Here is a 24,760-nt window from a genome sequence, read left to right as displayed (position 1 = left end):
ATGGGCCGGCTCCTAAGCTTACATTCCTGCTTTTCAAATAAAGATACCAAGCGATTGAAGAAAATGTAATAATAGGAGTAAATTAGAAATTGCTTAAAATTGCCTGCTCTATCTGAATCATGAAAGAAAAAAAATTGGGTTTTATATCCATTTAATAAATTAAAGTTAAAACATTAAAACAAAGCTTTTTTACACAAATAAAAATCAGCTAAATTCATAATTCAACAAACGCATGTCCATTATATCAATAATACCCTTAATACCCCTGTCACACACATCCCTGCACACTACTGAAATACAATCAATCAACATTAATGCCCTTCAACCTGTGATGTACTCGCTAAACCCCCAAAATCACCATTTTGTTTATCTTTAATAGTATGCATTTGGTTATGAATTAGACATTGGGATCTTAAAGGGACAGTCAAGTAAAATTTAAACTTTCATGATTCAGATGGGGCATGCAATTTTAAACAACTTTCCAATTTACTTTTATCATCAAATTTGCTTTGTTCTCTTGGTATTCTTTGTTGAAAGCTAAACCTAGGTAGGCTCATATGCTAATTTCTAAGCCCTTGAAGGCTGCCTCTTATCTCAGTGCATTTTGACAGTTTTTCACAGCAAGACAGCTCTAGTTCATGTGTGCCTTATAGATAACATTGTGCTATCGCCTGTGGAATTACCCAGGAGTCAGCACTGATTGGCTAAAATGCAAGTCTGTCAAAAGAATTGAAATAAGGGGGCAGTCAGCAGAGGCTTAGATACAAGGTAATCACAGAGATAAAACATATAACTGTGTTGGTTATGCAAAACTTGGGAAGGGCTAATAAACAGATTATATATCTGTTTAACCCCTTAACGACCAAGGACGTACCAGGTACATCCTGCAAAAACTGTTAGTTAGTAACAATGGACGTACCTGGTACGTATTTGGTCTAAGTGAGTGCTAGAAGCTATTGCGATTGCTTCCAGCAGCTCTTAGGGTATTGCAGTGATGCCTCGATATTGAGGCATCCTGCAATACCCTTTTTCAAGCATCCGATGCAGAGAGCCACTTTGTGGCCCTCTCTGCACCAGTAGCGATGGTGCCGATCGTTGGTGCGTGGGAGCTTAGCAGGAAGGCGGGTGGGCGGACCATTGCTACCCGGCATCCAGTTCCTGTTTGTGCAATGTGCACGCCGGGTGCCGGGAGCGTGCAGGGGGGGCCTGCGGGAGAGCGGGTTTGCGCATGTGCAACTACTGACACCAATGAATGTTCCTGAAGTGGATGGAGGGAGAGGGAGGGGAGTAAAAATTAAAGTTAAAAGGATCTGGGAGTGGGAGGGGGTACTGAGGGGGGCAGCTACACTACAGAAAAATGTATATTTTGGGGGGCAAACTGTATACTGGCAGACAGTACCCAAGATGGTGGCAAATAGGTAGCGGGGGGGGGGGTTAGATAGCTGTTTAGGAGGGGGGATCAAGGAGGTTGGGGGCTAAGGGGGGGTCCATCACAGCTGAATAGATATTTTTTAAAAAAAAAAAGTTTTTTATTTTAGTATTGGCAGACTTCCTGCCAGTACTTAAGATGGCGGGACAATTTTGGGATGGGGGAGGGAAGAGAGCTGTTTTGGAGGGATCAGGGGGTGGGATGTGTTAGGTGGGAGGCTGATCTCTACGCTAAAGCTAAAACTATCCCTACAAGCTCCTTAATTAACCCCTTCACTGCTGGGCATAATACACGTGTGGTGCGCAGCAGCATTTAGCGGCCTTCTAATTACCAAAAAGCAATGCCAAAGCCATATAAGTCTGCTATTTCTAAACAAAGGGGATCCCAGAGAAGCATTTACAACAATTTGTGCCATAATTGCATAAGCTATTTGTAAATAATTTCAGTGAGAAACCTAAAATTGCGAAAAATGTAAAAAAAAATAATTATTTGATCGCATTTGGCGGTGAAATGGTGGCATAAAATATACAAAAATGGGCCTAGATCAATACTTTGGGATGTCTACTAAAAAAAAAATATATACATGTCAAGGGATATTCAGGGATTCCTGACAGATATCAGTGTTCCAATGTAACTATTGCTAATTTTAAAAAAAAGTGGTTTGGAAATAGCAAAGTGCTTCTTGTATTTATTGCCCTATAACTTGCAGAAAAAGCAAAGAACATGTAAACATTGGGTATTTCTAAACTCAGGACAAAATTTAGAAGCTATTTAGCATGGGTGTTTTTTGGTGGTTGTAGATGTGTAACAGATTTTGGGGGTCAAAGTTAGAAAAAGTGTGTTTTTTTCCATTTTTTCATAATATTTTATCATTATTTTTTTTTTAAATTATAAGATATGATGAAAATAATGGTATCTTTAGAAAGTCTATTTAATGGCGAGAAAAACGGTATATAACATGTGTGGGTACAGTAAATGAGTAAGAGGAAAATTACAGCTAAACACAAACACAGCAGAAATGTAAAAATAGCCTTGGTCCCAAACGGTCAGAAAATGGAAAAGTGCTGTGGTCCTTAAGGGGTTAAACAATAAAATTTCTTGAACAGATAATGATTTTGTGTTGTTTTCAATAGGTAACTATTCCGAGTTCAGAGGCAGAAGCATTTCTGGACTTTTACAGAAACACACAAACAGTAATAGACGATATTCAGAAATTATCTGCCAAAACATGCGCAAGATTACGATCAACCCCATACTTAGAAATAAGCATTTGTTGAATAAAATGTTCTAAAGAATGAAAACATTCTATTACTATGCAGGAAGGTCCTTTTAAAATAGACAAGTAATTTGATGTTTGCTTTATAAGTCTATCCAAAAAAAAAAGGTGTTTTTACCATATATAATGTTATAATTTTAAAATATAGCACTTTAACCCTTTGGCTGCTAAGCCCTTTCCCACCTGGGTGCTAATATTTTCTTTTAATTTTTTTAAATTTTTTTTTTTTTACTTTTTTATTTTTTTTTACAGACCCCCAATACTTACACTGTTGGAAAGGTTAGGCGATTACCTTTCCAACAGTGGGTCTTGGGGGTCTGTAGCTGCTTAGATGCCCGAGATACAGGCTTCTAAGCAGCATGCCCCCTCCTCCTATAGTTAACATTGTTAAGTATAAATAAAGTTGCGCGGTGACGTCATCACGTAATTGCGCGTGATGTCACCGCGCATCACGTGAAGCCCCGGCGATGCCTGTCACTCTACAGGCACAATCGCCAGGGTAGGCGTAGTAAGGAGCCCCCAGATCTCCCTCAAGGTGGGAGAGTGCTCATGACGGCTCTGAGCCGTCATTAGCACCAGATTGAGAAACTCTGTGACGGCTCATAGCCGTCATTATCACTCAAAGGGTTAAAGGGATATGAAACCCATTTTTTTTCCGTGATTCAGACAGAGCAATTAATTTTAAGCAACTTTCTAATTTACTCCTATTATCAATTTTTCTTCGTTTTCTTGGTATCTTCATTTGAAACAGTAGGAATGTAATGCTTAGGACCTGGCCTATTGGATCCGCTACAGTCGATCATGTCCGCTCGCACTTTGATAATTCGGCCCCTTAGTCACCAGTAAGCAAGTGCAACCCAGGTTCTGAACCAAAAATATATATATTCTTGCTTTTTCAAATAAAGATACCAAGAGAACAAAGAAAAATTCATAATAGGAGTAAAAATGAAAAAGTTGCTTGAAATTGCCTGCTTTATCTGAATCATGAAAGAAAAAAAAAATGGGTTTCATATCCCTTTAAAATAATTCATTATAAAAATATACATAATTTTCTTCATATATTAGTTATAGGCTAAATGATTATCCGTAAAGTAATTAGGGGTATAAATCGCAAGATTATTGTAGTAGAGAGAGATTTTAGGAAGTATAGAAGACATTATAGTAATACATTGTATCATAGTGAATATGGTTCCTATTTACACTGTAACTTACATTAGGTATCATTACCAGTATTACAGAACATGAATACAAGCTGATTACAATAAAATAGCCACCAAAGAGTACATTTTCTGGTATACATATTTTTAGCTGTCTTAAATGGACATGAAACCTCAATTTGTTTCTTTCATGATTCAGGTACAGTATACATGTTTAAACAATTTACCAATTTACTTCTATTATCAAATCTGCTTCATTCTTTTGGTATCCTTTGCACAACTGGGAGCTAGCTGAACACATCAGGTGAGCCAATGAAAAAAAGGCATATATGTACAGCCAGCAATCAGCAACTAGCTCCTAGCAGTGCATTGCTGCTCCTGAGCCTACCTAGGTAAATTTTTTTTAACAAAGTATACCAAGAGAACAAAGCAAATTAGATAATAAAAGTAAATTGGCATGCTGTTTAAAATTGCATGCTCTACCTGAATCATGAAAGTTGAATTTTGACTTTACTGTCCCTTTAAAAGGAACATGAAACTCAAAAACATTCTGAGGTTATAGAGCTCCAGCATACTGTTTTTTTTGACAAATTCAAAGTTAAAGGGACATGAAACACAACATTTTTCTTTCACGATTCAGACAGAGAATACAATTTTAAACAACTTTCCAATTTACTTCTATTATTTAATGTGCTTCCTTCTCTTGTTATCATTTGCTGAATGGTTTATCTAAGCAAGTTCATGAGCAGCAGAGAAGCTAGGTTCTAGCTGTTGATTGGTGGCTGCACATATATATTGAATGTGATTGGCTCACCCATGTGTTCAGTTAGAAACTAGTAGTGCATTGCTGCTCCTTCAACAAATGATACCAAGAGAATGAAACAGATTAGATAATAGAAGTAAATTAGAAAGTTGTTTAAAATTGTATTCTCTGGGCTATAGAGGGTTTCCGGAGGAGGAGCTAAGCGCACCTGGAGTGTGCTGGCTCAGAGAACTCCAGTCCCTGAGCTTCTGGCGGAGCTTTTCCCGCGCCTAACCCCAAGTACTTGGGATAGCTACTTGGACAGCCTGCTATATCGCTGCCGGAACCTTGGCAGTGAAAAATCCACTGCACTCCTAACGCCCAGACTAAAGGATATATTGTCGTCAAAGAACATCAGAATAAAGCCTTTAATTCAAAGGACATTTTCCTGGTTGCAAGAACCCCCTCTCCCACCGGTGCTGCGTGAGAGGTGGGCTGGAGCAATATTTATTCTCAAAGGCTCTCTTGGGAGTCAGTACTCTATATCACCTATACCCCTAAAAGCATAATTACGGGGGAAAATGTAAAAAACATAAGTACTGTTTATCTCGGCATTTACTTAATGAGCCGTTAAAGCATACCTGAGACGCTGCTAAACGATCCCCTACCTGGGCTGCTGAGACGCAAAAACAGAGGAAAGGGAGCTCACCTTTAACGGACACAGTGGCAAGAAAAACTGAGACGGCACGAACCCAGCTAAACTTACCGTAGCCGCACATTGGAGCCGGCGCTGGAGACCGGTGGTGTCACTGGTTGGAGCCGAGGCGCATTTGCTGTGGCGTGGGGGAAGCCGACGGGAGCAAGGTGTGGCCTGGATGCAGTTGCATCGGAGACTCTGCGGTGGTCTCTCCGTCGGTGACGACTTCAGCTCTGCTTGGTCTCTCCTCCTCTCCCACCGGTGCTGCGCGAGAGGAGGTGAGGAGACTGCTTCAGAGTCCGGAGTCTACGGGCAAATTCTGTTTTGAGATGAGTGGGGGGCTGCGTTTGGCACTTTCCCTACAAAGAAAAGGTTGAGTACGAAGAAACAGAGTGGCCGGTGGTAAAGTACTGTCTGTTTGTTTTTCTCCCCTGTACGGTCTATTGGAAACCACTGCAAATAGTATACTAACCAGATCTATTCAGGGTTCTTAATTGCAGAACTTTATGGTAAGAAGGAACAGTATAAGGCAATATTGGACAAAACAAAAGTGACTGTAATAGAGCATCGACATGCTGTTTGAGAAGGGAAAGATGCCTTGCTAATTGTAACATAGTATATCTCTGTTTCAAACTGATAACTAATACTTATTTTCCTCACTAGTCTTGGGATTAACAGAGTCTGAGTTTACTGGACATACTATAAAAGAACCCATCTCAGCCCTATCTCCCTAGAACAGTTGAAGTTCGCTTCAGACAGATAAATGCAAGATAGGGTTTACTGTTTATACTGACATTTTACAACTATGTGTACTAATAGTATATATCACATTAGTTAGAGTAGGGACAAAGCAATCTTAATAGCAGGTATAAGCCACCCTAAAATTACTCTCAGAACAGCTGTACCTTTGAAGGTTATATGAAATGGAAGGTATTCTGAGATAAAGAAAAGGGGAAAAAGAAAGAAAAAAAATCTAGGGTATACATATCTGGTTAATTGCAGACACTACTGCTAACACATTATAATAACCTGTCTATAACAGGAATGAAGGTAGAAACAATATAAGAAAAACTTTCTATTTATCTCTAAGCTGCTTGATCTCAGATATCCTTAAATTGTTACTTTTCTGAGAGAATCCCTGAAAAATATCTATATAGACATATTAGCTTTAAATATACTGTCAGGCACAAATCAGAAAGGGAAAAAAAGAAATTTTCAGGTATCAGAAGGTATCTGTAGAGGGCGAAGTAAAGATCTATAAAGAAAATTGTTACTGATCCTGAAAATGTGATGATACAAATCCTTAAAAATGTTTTTTGTTTAAGGTATTAACTATGAAAATATGGCACAATACTGATATTCATGTCCAGTTTATTTGATTGCATACTTGTGAGCATCCTGGGATTAGACAAAATTAGTATATTCGGATTGATATCCTCAAGTTCAGAGGATTAAAAGAAATTCTTGATCAAGCAAAAACTTCTCCCCTGCTAAGATAGACATACTCTGTGTTCAGATCAAAGAAAAACAATAGCATAATTAAAAGTTTATTTATATAGTAGATCCCTCAGCTTAGGAAAATAAGTGAAAGGGAAACTTTATGAGACTTCTAGAATAACCGATTAAAGAATAAACTTAGAATTTTCTAGGCCTTTCTCTAAAGTGGCAATTTAGAGAAGCGCTAAGACTACTGAAATTGTTTTGGTTATTGCTCTGTCCCTCCCCTGAGGCCTTCTTAAAAGATTGATAGTAGCCCCCCGTCTGGGTAGCAAGAAAAGACTGAGTTTTACTTATAGAAGCATCTTACGTGGATCGGTGGTTAAAGGTTTTTAAACTAATAAGTGAATTAAAAGCAGGACATCAGAAAAGTCTTATCTGTTAAGAGTTTAAATACGAGTCCATAGGGGAAGATAAGGGGTTAAACCTAGATTCACTAATTCAGAACTGGTTCCAGCCGGTTCTAGCTTTTTTTTCTCACTGGGTTTTTTTGTTTTTTTCTTTCTCTGCTTCTCTCTCACTTGACACTGCCTCACTAATAACACATTATTACCACAATCACTCTCCCCTCACTTTCTTTCTCACCCTCTCTCTCCTTTTGCCCCTTTTTTTTTTTTTTTTTTTTTTTTTCACCAAGACAACGGTAGAGCTGGGGGAATTTCCCCCCCTAATCACTAGTTTGATTCACTGCACATGGATAAATTTATTAACATTCACGGTAAAACCCCCTCCCCAATCATGGCGAACAGAAACAAGGACAGGAAAATAAAAAGCACAATAAATACTTCTGCCGATATTCACCTAACCCCTAACAATCCTCTGCAGCCAGGGGATTTGGCGGTAAACACCCTAGCTTTGGTAGATAGCATCTCAGAAGCCCTAGCCCCTAAATTTGATACTTTAAAATTAGAAATCAAGCAAGACATTATGTCGCTTTCACAGGAGCTCAGACAATTTGCCAACAGAATACAGGAGCTTGAACAAAGGGTTTCAGATCTTGAAGATAATGTAGTAACTCAGAGTGCAAAATCCAAATCTAATGATGTATTACTTGAAAAAATTCAGTTTAAATTGGAGGATTTAGAAAACCGCTCCAGGCGGAACAATTTTAGAATTATTGGGGTCCCAGAGGAAAAGCAGTATGAAGATCTGAATAATTTTATCTCTGTAACACTAGTTCAGCTTCTTAAAATTCCCAATACATACCCTAGAATCATAGTTGAAAGAGCCCATAGAATAGGGAGATTCGATATGGATAACAAAGGTAAAGGCAGGCCGAGACCAGTAATAGCCAAGCTACTGAACTTTCAGGATAAAATTACCATTTTTCAATATTACCGTAAAAATCAGTCAATCACATTGGGGAATAATAACATCTTTCTGTTCCAAGACTTTTCTGCAGAGACAGCAACCAAAAGAAGGGAGCTATCCCCAACATGTACCAAACTTATTAATCTAGGTATAAGGGCTACCTTGGTCTTCCCGGCAAAACTCAAAGTCTGGGTTAAGGATGAAGTTTATTTTGCTGACACGGCTAAAGAGGCAAGTGAACTCCTAGTTAAATTAAATATCTCTGAGTAAGTGATAAATTGATATAAAACTAAATGGGGGGTAGCGGCATCGCGTTAGACCACATACTAAGAGTTTCCCCTCTGTGGTTTTTCCCTTCCCCGTCCCTCCCCCTCCTGCTCTTTTCTTCTTTCCCTCTTCTCCCCCCCCTTCTCCGTCCTTCCCCCCCTTTTTTTTTCTTTCCTTTTTTTTTTTCCTGTTTTTTTTTTTTTTTTTTTTTTTTTTTTTTTTTTCCTTCTTTCTCTCTGTGTTTGGTTCCGGGTTGCCATATTTTAGAGAATGATCTAAAAAAGTGGATTAGTGCGCGCTAAGGATGGTATTGCTAAACACTTACTCTAAAGATACAATCTCTGCTTGTATCAGACACAAATATATGACCAATAACGAAGCCTAAGCCTCAAGATAGAGAAAGTGCGCTAACAAGCTAAAAGTATACACACCACATTAAAGGATATTTACATTTATTAAATGAAATAGACAAATTACATCAAAAATATATAGAAATTAGCGGTAGGGACGTCTCCCTTGTATAAGAAATAATAGTCTGTGCAAATATTTGCAAATAGCAGCTAACAATAAGTAGGATGTAAATAAATGTTAAAAAACAAATGTTAAAAAACAATCAATCTTAAATGTATGGCATAATATTCATAAAAGCAAGGATTATTAATAAAAACAAGCACCAAGTCCAGAAGTATAATCACAGTGTAGATGGCCGTGTGCAAATGAGCATCAATATTGTAGCATTACGGCTTGAGTTCGTAACAAATTGGTGCCACAAACAGATACAATGTACTGTACCGTGAGTCAAGAGGGTACTTGGAGGGTGTTACCGAGGAAAGGGAATCTTACGGTCAAAGCTTGGACCTCGGCTGCAGTGACTGCCGTTCCTGGAAAGTTGCAGTGTACAGACCTCTGCACATGTGAGTCGGCGTCTGACGTCACAAACTTCCGCTCTTCTCAGGTAATGGGTTGTCGTTCCAGCAGCGTGAGAAAGAAAACAGCTGATTGCTGTGTGCTGATGAGAACTTGCTGCAAGAGCAGATTTAACTGCTGTAGATGTATCCGTTGTTCCAATAAACTGGTAGGGCACAAGTTATCCCTTACCTTGGGATATACAAAGATACTGGTAACCCGGGTTAAAGTTGCAGTACAGGCTGTACTGAGATATCCCTTAGTGTTTCAAAGATACAGTGTCACAGTGTCACATATGCAAGCGACGCGTTTCGCCCTCCCTTGGGCTTTATCAAGATCATGATAAAGCCCAAGGGAGGGCGAAACGCGTCGCTTGCATATGTGACACTGTGACACTGTATCTTTGAAACACTAAGGGATATCTCAGTACAGCCTGTACTGCAACTTTAACCCGGGTTACCAGTATCTTTGTATATCCCAAGGTAAGGGATAACTTGTGCCCTACCAGTTTATTGGAACAACGGATACATCTACAGCAGTTAAATCTGCTCTTGCAGCAAGTTCTCATCAGCACACAGCAATCAGCTGTTTTCTTTCTCACGCTGCTGGAACGACAACCCATTACCTGAGAAGAGCGGAAGTTTGTGACGTCAGACGCCGACTCACATGTGCAGAGGTCTGTACACTGCAACTTTCCAGGAACGGCAGTCACTGCAGCCGAGGTCCAAGCTTTGACCGTAAGATTCCCTTTCCTCGGTAACACCCTCCAAGTACCCTCTTGACTCACGGTACAGTACATTGTATCTGTTTGTGGCACCAATTTGTTACGAACTCAAGCCGTAATGCTACAATATTGATGCTCATTTGCACACGGCCATCTACACTGTGATTATACTTCTGGACTTGGTGCTTGTTTTTATTAATAATCCTTGCTTTTATGAATATTATGCCATACATTTAAGATTGATTGTTTTTTAACATTTGTTTTTTAACATTTATTTACATCCTACTTATTGTTAGCTGCTATTTGCAAATATTTGCACAGACTATTATTTCTTATACAAGGGAGACGTCCCTACCGCTAATTTCTATATATTTTTGATGTAATTTGTCTATTTCATTTAATAAATGTAAATATCCTTTAATGTGGTGTGTATATTTTAGAGAATGTCAAGGATAGAGAGTATTAAATTTGTTTCATGGAACATTGGAGGTCTCACATCCCCTATTAAAAGGAAAACAATTTTAAACCAATTAAGGAAGATAAATTCTGATATAGTATTCCTCCAAGAAACACATCTAAAATTGGAGGAAACGTTGAAATTAAAGAAATTCTGGGTAAAAGAGGTGCTGGCTAGCCCTAGTCTAAATAGGAAAAGAGGGGTGGCTATACTTTTGGGGAAAAAGATAATTACTAATGGGTTGGAGATCCTCAGTACTGAGGTAGATCTAGAGGGAAGATATATTTTGTTGAAAATTAAAGTAGCAAAAACTGTTTATACACTGTGCAACATTTATGCACCCAATGTTATAGATCCAAGGTTCTGGGACTCGTTACAAACTAAGATTATGCTCTTTCAGGAAGGCTTTTTGGTTTGCGGAGGCGATTTTAATATGGCCCCACAATATCCGCTAGACAGGTTGAGACGAACTCCCAATCAATCAAAAAATAAAAGAGATAAATTGGAAGCTAAGATTATCAAAAAAATAATACAGAATCTGGCAGTAAAAGATATCTGGAGACTCCAAAATCCGGATACAAGAGATTTCACCTGCTTATCGAAGGCCCACAAATCATTTTCCAGAATTGACCTATTTCTCGTGGATGTCAGACTCTTAAAGCTAAAAGTGAAGGCAGAGATCTTACCTATATCTCTTTCTGATCATGCCCCTATTGTTTTTCAGATTCAGGATTCCGAAAGGAAATTTAAACAGGCTCGGTTTTATTTCCCCACCTATCTACTAAAAGATTTAAAATTCAAAAACTGGCTCAATGCGAAATTCGAAGAATACGCGGACCATAACTCTGACTATTATAATCGCCCCGTGGTATTTTGGGAGGCCGCAAAAGCGGTTCTGAGGGGAGAAATAATTTCATACACAGCTAACATTCAGAAAAAAATCAAAACCAGAGAGAAGGAAGTGATTAGTTCAGTGACTAATGCTTATAATCATTATCTCTTAATGAAAACAAGGGCAAATTGGTTAAAATATATAAACGCCAAAAATGAGAGAGATACATATTTAACCCACCAGGCTACACAAAAAGAATTAAAATTCCAAGCCAAATTTTATAGATTTGGAAACAAGTCAGGGAAACTCCTTGCTAAGTTAGTAAAAGGGGCAAAGGGTTCAGTAGCGATTGACTCTTTACAAAAGGAAGGGAAAACAATAACTAGGTCGGAAGAGATAGCAGACCTTCTCTTAACATATTATAAAGAGATCTACTCCCTAAAAAAATCAGACAAGATCCAATCTGCTCAATTCTGGAGCCAGCTGACGGTTCCAACGCTTGTATCAGAAGAAACGGAGATGCTAAATGCTCCTATTAGTGAACCAGAAATAGAGAAAGTTATAACCAAATTAGCACTAGATAAGGCACCAGGACCAGACTCATTACCCAGTGAATTTTATAAAATTCTCTCACCTGTAATAGTTCCCAATCTCTGTAGACTATATAATGCAATATATATAGATGGGCTACCAATCCCCCCATCTTTCTCAGCATCAAACACAATATTAATATTGAAACAGGGAAAAGATCCTAGAATGAAAGAATCGTACCGACCTATAGCGCTGTTAAATACAGACTACAAGATCTTGTCATCCATTTTAGCAAATAGGTTACAACTTATTTTACCTACCATTATACACAAGGATCAAGCAGGGTTCCTGCACAAACGGAATTCATCGGCAAAAATAAGAGAAGTTCTGCTGAGCGTAGATTATTTTAAACCAAGGGAGAGTGCGGGGAGTGGGGAGGGGCAGGACATCCCTGATCAGGCAGTCATATCAATTGATGCGGAAAAGGCATTTGACTCGGTGCATCATGATCATATAACTGAGACTCTCTCTAAATTTGGTTTTCTGGGTAATTTTTGTCAATTTATAGGCAATTTGTATAATAAACCTCACACGAGTCTGTCAGTGAATGGCATCCTTTCTCCAGAGATCACTCTGGGGAGGGGAACACGTCAGGGATGTCCTCTCTCTCCCTTACTCTTTGACATAGCTATAGAACCCCTAGCAATTATGGTGAGACATCGGCTGGAAGGTATAAGACTGCAGAAAAAGGAGCTCAAAATCGCATTATATGCGGATGATATTCTCTTGTATATATCAAATATCAAAGATAATCTGGCAAAATTATTACTAATTATCAAACAATTTGGATCTTTTTCTGGGTACAAAGTCAACACTTCAAAATCAGAATTTCTCTGGTTAAGGAAAAAGATAGATTCACCATCAAATATACCTTTCAAGATAGTCACAGATGCATTCAAATATCTGGGTATACTAGTACCATCGAATATAGAGAATTTATACGAGTTAAATATTCCCCCAATACTATCCGAGATCAAACAGACATTAACAAACTGGCAAAGTCTTCCTCTATCTATCTCAGGCAGAATAGCTCTGTTTAAAATGGTTTTACTCCCAAAACTGCTATATACTTTGCAAAATGTTCCGGTAATACTTAAAGGGAAAGATATTAAGTTGATGAATATAGCCTTGAGAAGATTCATATGGCAGAATAAAAAGCCTAGAATTGTCTTTGCCAAATTACACTTACCACGAAATAAAGGGGGGTTTGCACTACCAGATGTGAGATGGTATAATTATGTCTATCTTGCACGCATAGTGGCAGATTGGATCTATGCAAAGGATTATGTTACAAATAATGAAGTTGAGAACAGTATATGTCATCCATTTTTGCCAGTAGCATTGATACATTGCAAACCTAGCCTAATTCCACAGGAGTTGAAGACATTCAAGACAATTTATAATCCTATTCAGAGTTGGTGGAAAATAAGTAAGTTATTGGCGCTGAATTGTAATACATCAAAGTTTGTTCCTTTCTTAGGCAATCCTAAATTCTTGGCGGGTCTTGAGTCAGCAATATTCCAAAGATGGCATAGTGTAGGATTGAGTAGGGCCATCCAGCTTATGGATAGGGAAAATCATGTGGTAAAAACTTATGAAGTACTTAGGCAAGAGTTTGATCTTCCAAACAAAGAGTTTTTTGCGTATTTGCAAGCCAGACATTTTGTGGTGGAGCTACAGAGGGAGGTGAATAGCTCATGGTCCTGGGGGGAACTAGAAGGGTGGTTAGCTATGGTGGAAAATGGACAGATGTCTATATCTCCATGCTACCACCTCCTTGTCTCTCTCAAAGGTAATCTTAATTTGGAGAAACTTGCGGTAGATTGGAATATTCTGATACCAGAGAATAATATAGATGTACATTTGGTTCAGGGCTCCATTACAAGAATAGCTCAGACTACACTCTCTTCTACATGGAGGGAATCACAGGTCAAACTTTTATATAGGACATACTTTACCCCCGAGAAAGGCCTCAGATGCGGGAACCTAGATTTCAATAAATGTCCAAAATGTTCAAAACCGGCGGCCGATCTGGTCCATATGATTTGGAGCTGCCCGAGAATAGGTCAATTCTGGATAAAAGTGGAATACTGGCTAAAAAATACTGTTAAGATTTTCCCTCTGGATCTATCTCTGAGTTACATTGTTTTTTTAATGGCAGAGAGGGGAAAACCATACCCTCAACATAAGTTAATTAATATGACAGTTGTTGCAGCCAGATACCTAATCTTCAAAAAGTGGAAATTGAAAGCAATCCCTACGGTTGCAGAGGTCAAAGACTACCTTAAAAAACAGTGCATATTAGAACAGATAGACACAAATATGAAGGATGAAGAGGACATAAGAAAATTTTTCATAAAGTGGTCTTTATTTATTAAGATTTTTTCGGTTGCTGAAATAGATCATATGATTTTTCCATTCAGAAATTCCGAACTAGTATTATTGGGGGTGTGGTAGCTTCAAAAAAAAAAAAAATTTTTTTTTTTTTTTTTTTTTTTTTCTTTTTCCTCTCTTCTCTTCTTTTTTTTCTGTCTTCCTCTTTTCTTTTTCTTTTTCTCCTCTACAGGGAGGGGGGGAGGTCAATCAAAATAATGAATAAAATCACATGTCCTATAATGGATTCTATGATATAGAAGTGATCACTATAGGTGGTAGGATCAGGAATAAATGGTTTAAAAGTATAAAAACAGATAAGGAAGGCCATAATTGTCAAATATTAAATAGGGCGGCAGACTTTGGTCAATATATTTAAATTTTAGTTAAACAAGCAAGGAAAAAGGGTGGTAGGCCCTGGTTGAGTCATTAAATAGGAGGGACAGGGATTAGTGTCTCTCTATTGTATCAAGCCACCTTTTCTTGCTACCCAGGGACACCTTTTTGATCGGTATAATTATGTTAATTTAATGATCGTTTCCTAACTTAGAAACACTCTTTTGACTCTAAAGGGTATTTGATTTGTTTTTTATTTAAAAATGTACAGCTTACACACAGCCAAAAAAAGTTATTTAATTCTTGTATTTGTTTAGTAAGTTTAACAGGCTTTGTTAAGAAAATACTTGGGAACTCTTTATTTGTTATTACCACACTGTTTTCTTTTTGGTATCATTTAACTGCAACTGTATCACTCTCTGGGCTGATCGCAGTTATATGGTACAAATATCAAAATATGAGAGACATCTGTGTAACCCAATGCTGTATGTACTTATACCTATTTGTTTGAACTTGTGTTTCCCTAATAAAAATTATAATTAATAAAAAAAAATTGTATTCTCTATCTGAATCATGACAGCAAAGTTTTGGGTTTCATGTACCTTTAAGTCTATTTCCACTACCCCCTATATCATGTGACAGCCATCAGCCAATCACAAATGCATATACGTATAGTCTGTGAAATCTTGCACATGCTCTGTAGGAAATGGTGAATCTAGGAAATGGTGAATCAAAAAGTATATATATATATATATATATACACACTGTGCTAAATTTTTTTAATGGTAGTAATTTGGAAAGTTATTTAAATTTGCATGCTCTATCTCAGTGGCGTCACTAGGGTTGGTGTCACCCGGTGCGGTAAGTTATGGTGTCACCCCCCCCCCAGAAAGCAGACACACACAAAAACACAGGCACACACATACAAACACTCAGACACACTTAAAACATACTCAGATGCACACACAAACACTCGGAAACACACTCAGACACACACACACAAAACTACTGAGACACACACACACACAAAAACTCAGACACACACTTACAAAATATGTAAACTGCACTGCATTAATTCTAAAGCGCATGCCTAGAGCTGCTCCCTGGCTCAGCAGAGCATCAAATGAAAGATAAACAGAGCACTCTAAAAATAAATCACTAAAGAAAAGTTTTAGGTGCAAACTATGAAAATTCTGCTCTCTGACTCTGTTCCAAGTCTGTCAGTGCACAGCCCCGGGCCGCGTGCCTACCGCTTCTTATGGCCAATCACCTCTGCACTCTGCCCACCCCTAGACCCCGCCCGCCCTCCTACCTGTTCAGTGTGCACTTAGTGTACCGTAACCGTAAAGGTCTGGTGAGCATCATACGTGGCTCCTTCACTTTAGAGACAGTGTCAAACAGTCATGCGTTCAGGTGCCAGGCATCCCCTCATGATTTGCCAGTTCCCGTTTAGAGAGACAGCACAGCAGTGAGTGACTCCACTGCTCCACATGTCACTGAGCAGTGAGCACAGATAGGCAGGCAGGTTTAGGCTAGCAGCGCAACTTTGCAAGCCCCACGGCATGCCCACAACATTCATAGCGAAATTGGGCAGGGGAGAAGCAAAGTACAAACAAGCAAAAGCAGCCGGGAAAACTATTTGTTGAAATTGCAGCACTGGCTCAAGGGGCAAAAAAATTGTGTGTCTACATCTTCCCCAGTCCCACCAATGTTCACAAATGCCAGCCCCTCTAATAAAAAAAAATCTATGCATCTCAACATTGTATTTCTTTGAATTTCAATAAAATTTAAAAAAAAAAATCACCCGGGTGCGGCCCGCCCCCTCCTAGTGACGCCACTGCTCTATCTGAATCATGAAAGTTTAATTTTGACTTAAGTTTCCCATTAACGGATGCATTAGCCTTTTTTTTTAATCAGAGAGATCAGCTCCACACATGCACATAACTGGGTACGGACCTCAGAGTTTATGGAGGTGCCGAGTGTTAGGTATGACTGTCATACACAGTGCATAGAACATACCCATACCTGGTTAGCACAAGGGATACACTGAGATCTGTATCCAGCATGTGTATATATTGTGCTCATCTTGATGCTGGAGGAAAAAGAAAACAATTAAATAGCCTTTTTTTCCAATGCTGCTTAGCAGCACTTATACAAGCCCTTTTATATTACTTTAATACACTACATATATATGTGTATATAAGAGGATCCATTTAGGCTGAGTGCTAAAATGTGATGCCTTGTGTACCACATTTGTATTGTCTAACCAGAATTCTAAGCTGCAGAGGAAACACTGTGGTTGTGTGGGAAATTAATTCCCTTGGCTTATCTGGATATGTAATTGTGTTCCATGAAAAATTGTTATACTTAAGTGTATTTACCGTTGAGGGTTTTCCAGTCACTTTTTCTACTCACTTTTAAATTTATGCTGCGACCAGCTAGACAGCCTTATAGATTTTGCAATGCACGTTATCCAAACTTATGTTAATGAATTCCATTAAAGGGACATTCAACACAAACTGTAAACTGTATGATAACGTAAATTAATCTGGAATCTCGTCCCCCTCTGTGTTTTATGGGGGGTGGGGAGGGGCATGGGGTCTAAAAGTCCCCTATGTCAATCAATGCACAGGTGTATACTTGAGGTAGGTGGTCAACATTACCATGTGAATCACCTGAAATTTAAAGAGGGATGTGACCTTTCATTTAAAAGAGGGCGATTTCCTTTTTCGCATACCCCTGGAAAATGTAGGTGATTGCGTTTAAAGCGGCAATAACCTGCAAATGAACTTAAACATGCTGTTTCCCTGAGGGGGAGGGATTCTCTAACAGAGCCCCAGTGTCCAGCCAGTTTGTGCTAGAGGGGCAGACTCCCCTCATTCAAATGAGGGGTTCGCTTGTTCCTCTAACAAAAATGGAGGGGGAGAAAGGAGCCCAATAAGAGCTCCCCAGGTTAAAGTGCACTTTAAAGGGACATGAAACAATTTTTTTTACTTGATTCAGTTAAAGCATATGGGGGAGAAACATGGACTTTGAAATCTTCCTTCTCCCTTTTAAAAAAAAAAACAAAAACAAAAAAAAAACAGAATTTATGCTTACCTGATAAATTACTTTCTCCAACGGTGTGTCCGGTCCACAGCGTCATCCTTACTTGTGGGATATTCTCTTCCCCAACAGGAAATGGCAAAGAGTCCCAGCAAAGCTGGTCACATGATCCCTCCTAGGCTCCGCCCACCCCAGTCATTCGACCGACGGACAGGAGGAAATATATATAGGAGAAACCATATGATACCGTGGTGACTGTAGTTAGAGAAAATAATTCATCAGACCTGATTAAAAAACCAGGGCGGGCCGTGGACTGGACACACCGTTGGAGAAAGTAATTTATCAGGTAAGCATAAATTCTGTTTTCTCCAACATTGGTGTGTCCGGTCCACGGCGTCATCCTTACTTGTGGGAACCAATACCAAAGCTTTAGGACACGGATGAAGGGAGGGAGCAAATCAGGTCACCTAAATGGAAGGCACCACGGCTTGCAAAACCTTTCTCCCAAAAATAGCCTCCGAAGAAGCAAAAGTATCAAATTTGTAAAATTTGGCAAAAGTGTGCATTGAAGACCAAGTCGCTGCCTTACATATCTGGTCAACAGAAGCCTCGTTCTTGAAGGCCCATGTGGAAGCCACAGCCCTAGTGGAGTGAGCTGTGATTCTTTCAGGAGGCTGCCGTCCGGCAGTCTCATAAGCCAATCGGATAATGCTTTTAAGCCAAAAGGAAAGAGAGGTAGAAGTCGCTTTTTGACCTCTCCTTTTACCAGAATAAACAACAAACAAGGAAGAGGTTTGTCTGAAATCTTTAGTAGCCTCTAAATAGAATTTTAGAGCACGGACTACGTCCAAATTGTGTAACAAACGTTCCTTCTTTGAAACTGGATTCGGACACAAAGAAGGTACAACTATCTCCTGGTTAATATTTTTGTTGGAAACAACTTTCGGAAGAAAACCAGGCTTAGTACGCAAAACCACCTTATCTGCATGGAACACCAGATAGGGCGGAGAACACTGCAGAGCAGATAACTCTGAAACTCTTCTAGCAGAAGAAATTGCAACCAAAAACAAAACTTTCCAAGATAATATCTACGGAATGTAAGGGTTCAAACGGAACCCCTTGAAGAACTGAAAGAACTAGATTTAGACTCCAGGGAGGAGTCAAAGGTCTGTAAACAGGCTTGATCCTAACCAGAGCCTGAACAAATGCTTGAACATCTGGCACAGCTGCCAGTCTTTTGTGAAGTAAAACAGATAAAGCAGAGATCTGTCCCTTCAGAGAACTTGCAGAAAATCCTTTCTCCAAACCTTCTTGTAGAAAGGATAGAATCTTAGGAATTTTTATCTTGTTCCATGGGAATCCTTTAGATTCACACCAACAGATATATTTTTTCCATATTTTATGGTAAATTTTTCTAGTTACAGGCTTTCTAGCCTGAATCAGAGTATCTATTACAGAATCTGAAAACCCACGCTTTGATAAAATCAAGCGTTCAAATCTCCAAGCCGTCAGTTGGAGGGAAACCAGATTCGGATGTTCGAATGGACCCTGAACAAGAAGGTCCTGTCTCAAAGGTAGCTTCCATGGTTGAGCCGATGACATATTCACCAGGTCTGCATACCAAGTCCTGCGTGGCCACGCAGGAGCTATCAAGATCACCGAGGCCCTCTCCTGATTGATCCTGGCTACCAGCCTGGGGATGAGAGGAAACGGTGGGAATACATAAGCTAGGTTGAAGGTCCAAGGTGCTACTAGTGCATCTACTAGGGTCGCCTTGGGATCCCTGGATCTGGACCCGTAGCAAGGAACCTTGAAGTTCTGACGAGACGCCATCAGATCCATGTCTGGAATGCCCCATAATTGAGTTATTTGGGCAAAGATTTCCGGATGGAGTTCCCACTCCCCCGGATGGAATGTCTGACGACTCAGAAAATCCGCTTCCCAATTTTCCACTCCTGGGATGTGGATCGCAGACAAGTGGCAGGAGTGATCCTCCGCCCATTGAATTATCTTGGTCACTTCTTTCATCGCCAGGGAAGTCCTTGTTCCCCCCTGATGATTGATATATGCAACGGTCGTCATGTTATCTGACTGAAACCTTATGAATTTGGCCTTTGCTAGTTGAGGCCAAGCTCTGAGAGCATTGAATATCGCTCTCAGTTCCAGAATGTTTATCGGGAGAAGAGACTCTTCCCGAGACCATAGACCCTGAGCTTTCAGGGATTCCCAGACCGCGCCCCAGCCCACTAGGCTGGCGTCGGTCGTGACAATGACCCACTCTGGTCTGCGGAAGCTCATTCCCTGTGACAGATTGTCCAGGGTCAGCCACCAACGGAGTGAATCTCTGGTCTTTTGATCTACTTGAATCGTCGGAGACAAGTCTGTATAATCCCCATTCCACTGTCTGAGCATGCACAGTTGTAATGGTCTTAGATGAATTCGTGCAAAAGGAACTATGTCCATTGTTGCAACCATCAATCCTATTACTTCCATGCACTGCGCTATGGAAGGACGAGGAACAGAATGAAGTACTTGACAAGAGCTTAGAAGTTTTGATTTTCTGACCTCTGTCAGAAAAATCCTCATTTCTAAGGAATCTATTATTGTTCCCAAGAAGGGAACTCTTGTTGACGGGGACAGAGAACTTTTTTCTTTGTTCACCTTCCATCCGTGAGATCTGAGAAAGGCTAGGACGATGTCCGTATGAGCCTTTGCTTTTGACAGGGACGACGCTTGAATCAGGATGTCGTCCAAGTAAGGTACTACTGCAATGCCCCTTGGTCTTAGAACCGCTAGAAGGGACCCTAGTACCTTTGTGAAAATCCTTGGAGCAGTGGCTAATCCAAATGGAAGTGCCACAAACTGGTAATGCTTGTCCAGAAAAGCGAACCTTAGGAACTGATGATGTTCCTTGTGGATAGGAATATGTAGGTACGCATCCTTTAAATCCACGGTAGTCATAAATTGATTTTCCTGGATAGTAGGTAGGATCGTTCGAATAGTTTCCATTTTGAACGATGGTACCCTGAGAAATTTGTTTAGGATCTTTAGATCCAAAATTGGTCTGAATGTTCCCTCTTTTTTGGGAACTATGAACAGATTGGAATAAAATCCCATTCCTTGTTCTCTTATTGGAACTGGATGTATCACTCCCATCTTTAACAGGTCTTCTACACAATGTAAGAATGCCTGTCTCTTTATTTGGTTTGAAGATAATTGAGACCTGTGGAACCTTCCCCTTGGGGGTAGTTCCTTGAATTCCAGGAGATAACCTTGAGAAACTATTTCTAGCGCCCAAGGATCCTGAACATCTCTTGCCCAAGCCTGAGCAAAGAGAGAAAGTCTGCCCCCCACTAGATCCGGTCCCGGATCGGGGGCTATCCCTTCATGCTGTTTTGGTAGCAGTGGTAGGCTTCTTGGCCTGCTTACCCTTGTTCCAGCCTTGCATTGGTTTCCAGGCTGGTTTGGGTTGTGAAGTATTACCCTCTTGCTTAGAGGATACAGAATTAGAGACTGGTCCGTTTCTGCGAAAGGGACGAAAATTAGGCTTATTATTAGCCTTAAAAGACCTATCCTGTGGGAGGGCGTGGCCCTTTCCCCCAGTGATGTCTGAAATAATCTCTTTCAAATCAGGTCCAAATAATGTTTTACCTTTGAAAGGAATGTTAAGCAATTTTGTCTTGGAAGACACATCCGCTGACCAAGACTTTAGCCAAAGCACTCTGCGCGCCACGACAGCAAACCCTGAATTTTTCGCCGCTAATCTAGCTAATTGCAAAGCAGCATCTAAAACAAAAGAGTTAGCCAATTTAAGTGCTTGAACTCTGTCCATAACCTCCTCATACGAAGATTCTTTACTGAACGATTTTTCTAGTTCCTCGAACCAGAAACACGCTGCCGTAGTGACAGGAACAATGCATGAAATTGGTTGTAGAAGGTAACCTTGCTGTACAAAAATCTTTTTAAGCAAACCCTCTAATTTCTTATCCATAGGATCTTTGAAAGCACAACTATCTTCGATAGGAATAGTAGTGCGTTTGTTTAGAGTAGAAACCGCCCCCTCGACCTTGGGGACTGTCTGCCATAAGTCCTTTCTGGGGTCGACTATAGGAAATAATTTCTTAAATATAGGGGGGGGAACAAAAGGTATGCCGGGCCTTTCCCACTCTTTATTTACTATGTCCGCCACCCGCTTGGGTATAGGAAAAGCGTTGGGGGGCACCGGAACCTCTAGGAACTTGTCCATCTTACATAATTTCTCTGGAATGACCAAATTGTCACAATCATCCAGAGTAGATAACACCTCCTTAAGCAGTGCGCGGAGATGTTCTAATTTAAATTTAAATGTCACAACATCAGGTTCAGCTTGATGAGAAATTTTCCTGAATCTGAAATTTCTCCATCAGACAAAACCTCCCTCATGGCCCCTTGAGATTGGTGTGAGGGTATGTCAGAACAGTTATCATCAGCGTCCTCTTGCTCTTCAGTGTTTAAAACAGAGCAATCGCGCTTTCTCTGATAAGTAGGCATTTTGGATAAAAGATTTGCTATGGAGTTATCCATTACAGACGTTAATTGTTGCATGGTAATAAGTATTGGCGCACTAGATGTACTAGGGGCCTCCTGTGTGGGCATAACTGGTGTAGACACAGTAGGGGATGATGTAGTATCATGTTTACTCCCCTCATTTGAGGAATCATCTTGGGCAATATCATTATCTGTTGCATTACTGTCCTTAATTTGTTTGGACACTATGGCACAATTATCACATAAATTTAAATGGGGAGACACATTGGCTTTCATACATATAGAACATAGCTTATCTGATGGTACAGACATGTTAAACAGGCTTAAACTTGTCAACAAAGCACAAAAAACGTTTTTAAATAAAACCGTTACTGTCACTTTAAATTTCAAACTGAAAACACTTTATTACTGAATATGTGAAAAAGTATGAAGGAATTGTTCAAAATTCACCAAAATTTCACCACAGTGTCTTAAAGCACACCAAATTTCAGAGCTTTAACCCTTAAATTAACGGAACCGGAGCCGTTTTTACATTTAACCCCTATACAGTCCCAGAATGAGGCTCTGTCTATAACTAGAAAGGCCCCCATCTGAAAAAGGTGTCCAACACAGTGCCTGCCGTTTTTCTAAACGTTCCCCAAGATTATAATACCAATAATTAGTTAGAATCTGCATAATATGCCTAGTAAAGCAATTGTTTTAGCCCAGAAAAATGTCTACCAGTTTTTAAGCCCTTTTTGAAGCCCTTTATTCTTTTATGTTTAACTAAGAAAATGGCTTACCGGTCCCCATGAGGGGAAATGACAGCCTTCCAGCATTACATGGTCTTGTTAGAAATATGGCTAGTCATACCTTAAGCAGAAAAGACTGCTAACTGTTTCCCCCAACTGAAGTTACTTCTTCTCAACAGTCCTGTGTGGAAATAGCAATCGATTTTAGTTACTGTCTGCTAAAATCATCTTCCTCTTACAAACAGAAATCTTCATCCTTTTCTGTTTCAGAGTAAATAGTACATACCAGCACTATTTTAAAATAACAAACACTTGATAGAAAAATAAAACTACATTTAAACACCAAAAAACTCTTAACCATCTCCGTGGAGATGTTGCCTGTGCAACGGCAAAGAGAATGACTGGGGTGGGCGGAGCCTAGGAGGGATCATGTGACCAGCTTTGCTGGGACTCTTTGCCATTTCCTGTTGGGGAAGAGAATATCCCACAAGTAAGGATGACGCCGTGGACCGGACACACCAATGTTGGAGAAAAGACCTTGGTGACTAGTTCGACAGGTGATCACCATATTCCAGAGATCACCTGCATGTTAAAGGGACGTATGACTCTCATTCAAATAAAGAGTTGTATTCACCTCCAAGTAAAGCTGATAGGATAATAAAAGTCCCCACCTCCTTCATAGAGAATTCCTTTGGTATCTAGTGGGGCAGTGGATCACCATAGCATCCAAGGGAGACAAGTGATCTCTCATTTGAAAGAGGGGCTTCTTCTCTTTCCAAGTTTGAGGTGCTTTGTGACTCTAGTATAAAAAGGTAGGCTAAGGGTTGCATTAGAGCCCCCACTAAGCAAAACTAATGCCTAGTTTTTAAAGTAATTTACATTTTTATGTATGATGATCACCTATTCACATACCTACATAACTACACATAGCCCTTACTCATGCTATAATTCTAGGGTAACCGATTCCTTAAATAGCAATATCTCAAATCAGTAACAAAGAAATCATGAGAGGTTACAAATTACCTGTTTGACTGGGTTCCCTTCCAAAGAGCCCAGGACAATCTGAAATCCTGCCGATTCACAAGCAACGTGTTTGTATCTTTGCTTGTGCTGTGGTATTACATGACTGTGAGCAAATGCATTCCCCCAAATCTTGACACCAGAATCTCTTTGTAGGGTCATATTTGCTAAAATTGAAACAATAAACGTATTATTAGTAAATTAATACTTCATAAATTTCCTATATTGTAGCTACAAGAGTATATATATATATATATATATATATATATTTCTGGGCTGGGTTTAACAACTTTAATGATTGTGCCGGCTCATTTCCTACCATCCAGACCATTAATAAATACATTTGTATTTATTTTTATTTCAATAGAATTAATCCAGCATTTACTAAGGTATGATTACCACACTTCTGAAATTAATTTGAGGTTCCTATTATTTTTAATATGACTAAAACATTTTATGGACTGCATTATTGCAATATAATAATATAAAAATGAAAATACCCTGATCTAATAAGTATGTGTATATAGGGAGTATTAAGCAGGCTTATTGTTTCATCCTGTGACAGAAGCAGCCATCTTGTATCACACGTTTTGTTGTATCCTGTGACAGAAGCAGCCATCTTGTATCACGCGTTTTGTTGTATCTTGTGACAGAAGAAGAGCACTTTCACATATCTGTGATGTTACTGGCTTTTTGACAGCTGTTTAGCTCACACGATAGAGAGCAGAAGTGTTACATCTTTGCAGTTTTTCACAAAGTTACATAACAAATATAAGCTCCAAGATGGCGGCACCCAGTGTGAAGATGCAGGGCTTTACTGATAATTGTAAAGGGTGAAAATA

Source organism: Bombina bombina, chromosome 8 (genome assembly GCF_027579735.1).
Source record: "Bombina bombina isolate aBomBom1 chromosome 8, aBomBom1.pri, whole genome shotgun sequence".
Lineage (NCBI taxonomy): Eukaryota > Metazoa > Chordata > Amphibia > Anura > Bombinatoridae > Bombina > Bombina bombina.
This window is presented reverse-complemented; position numbering follows the sequence as displayed.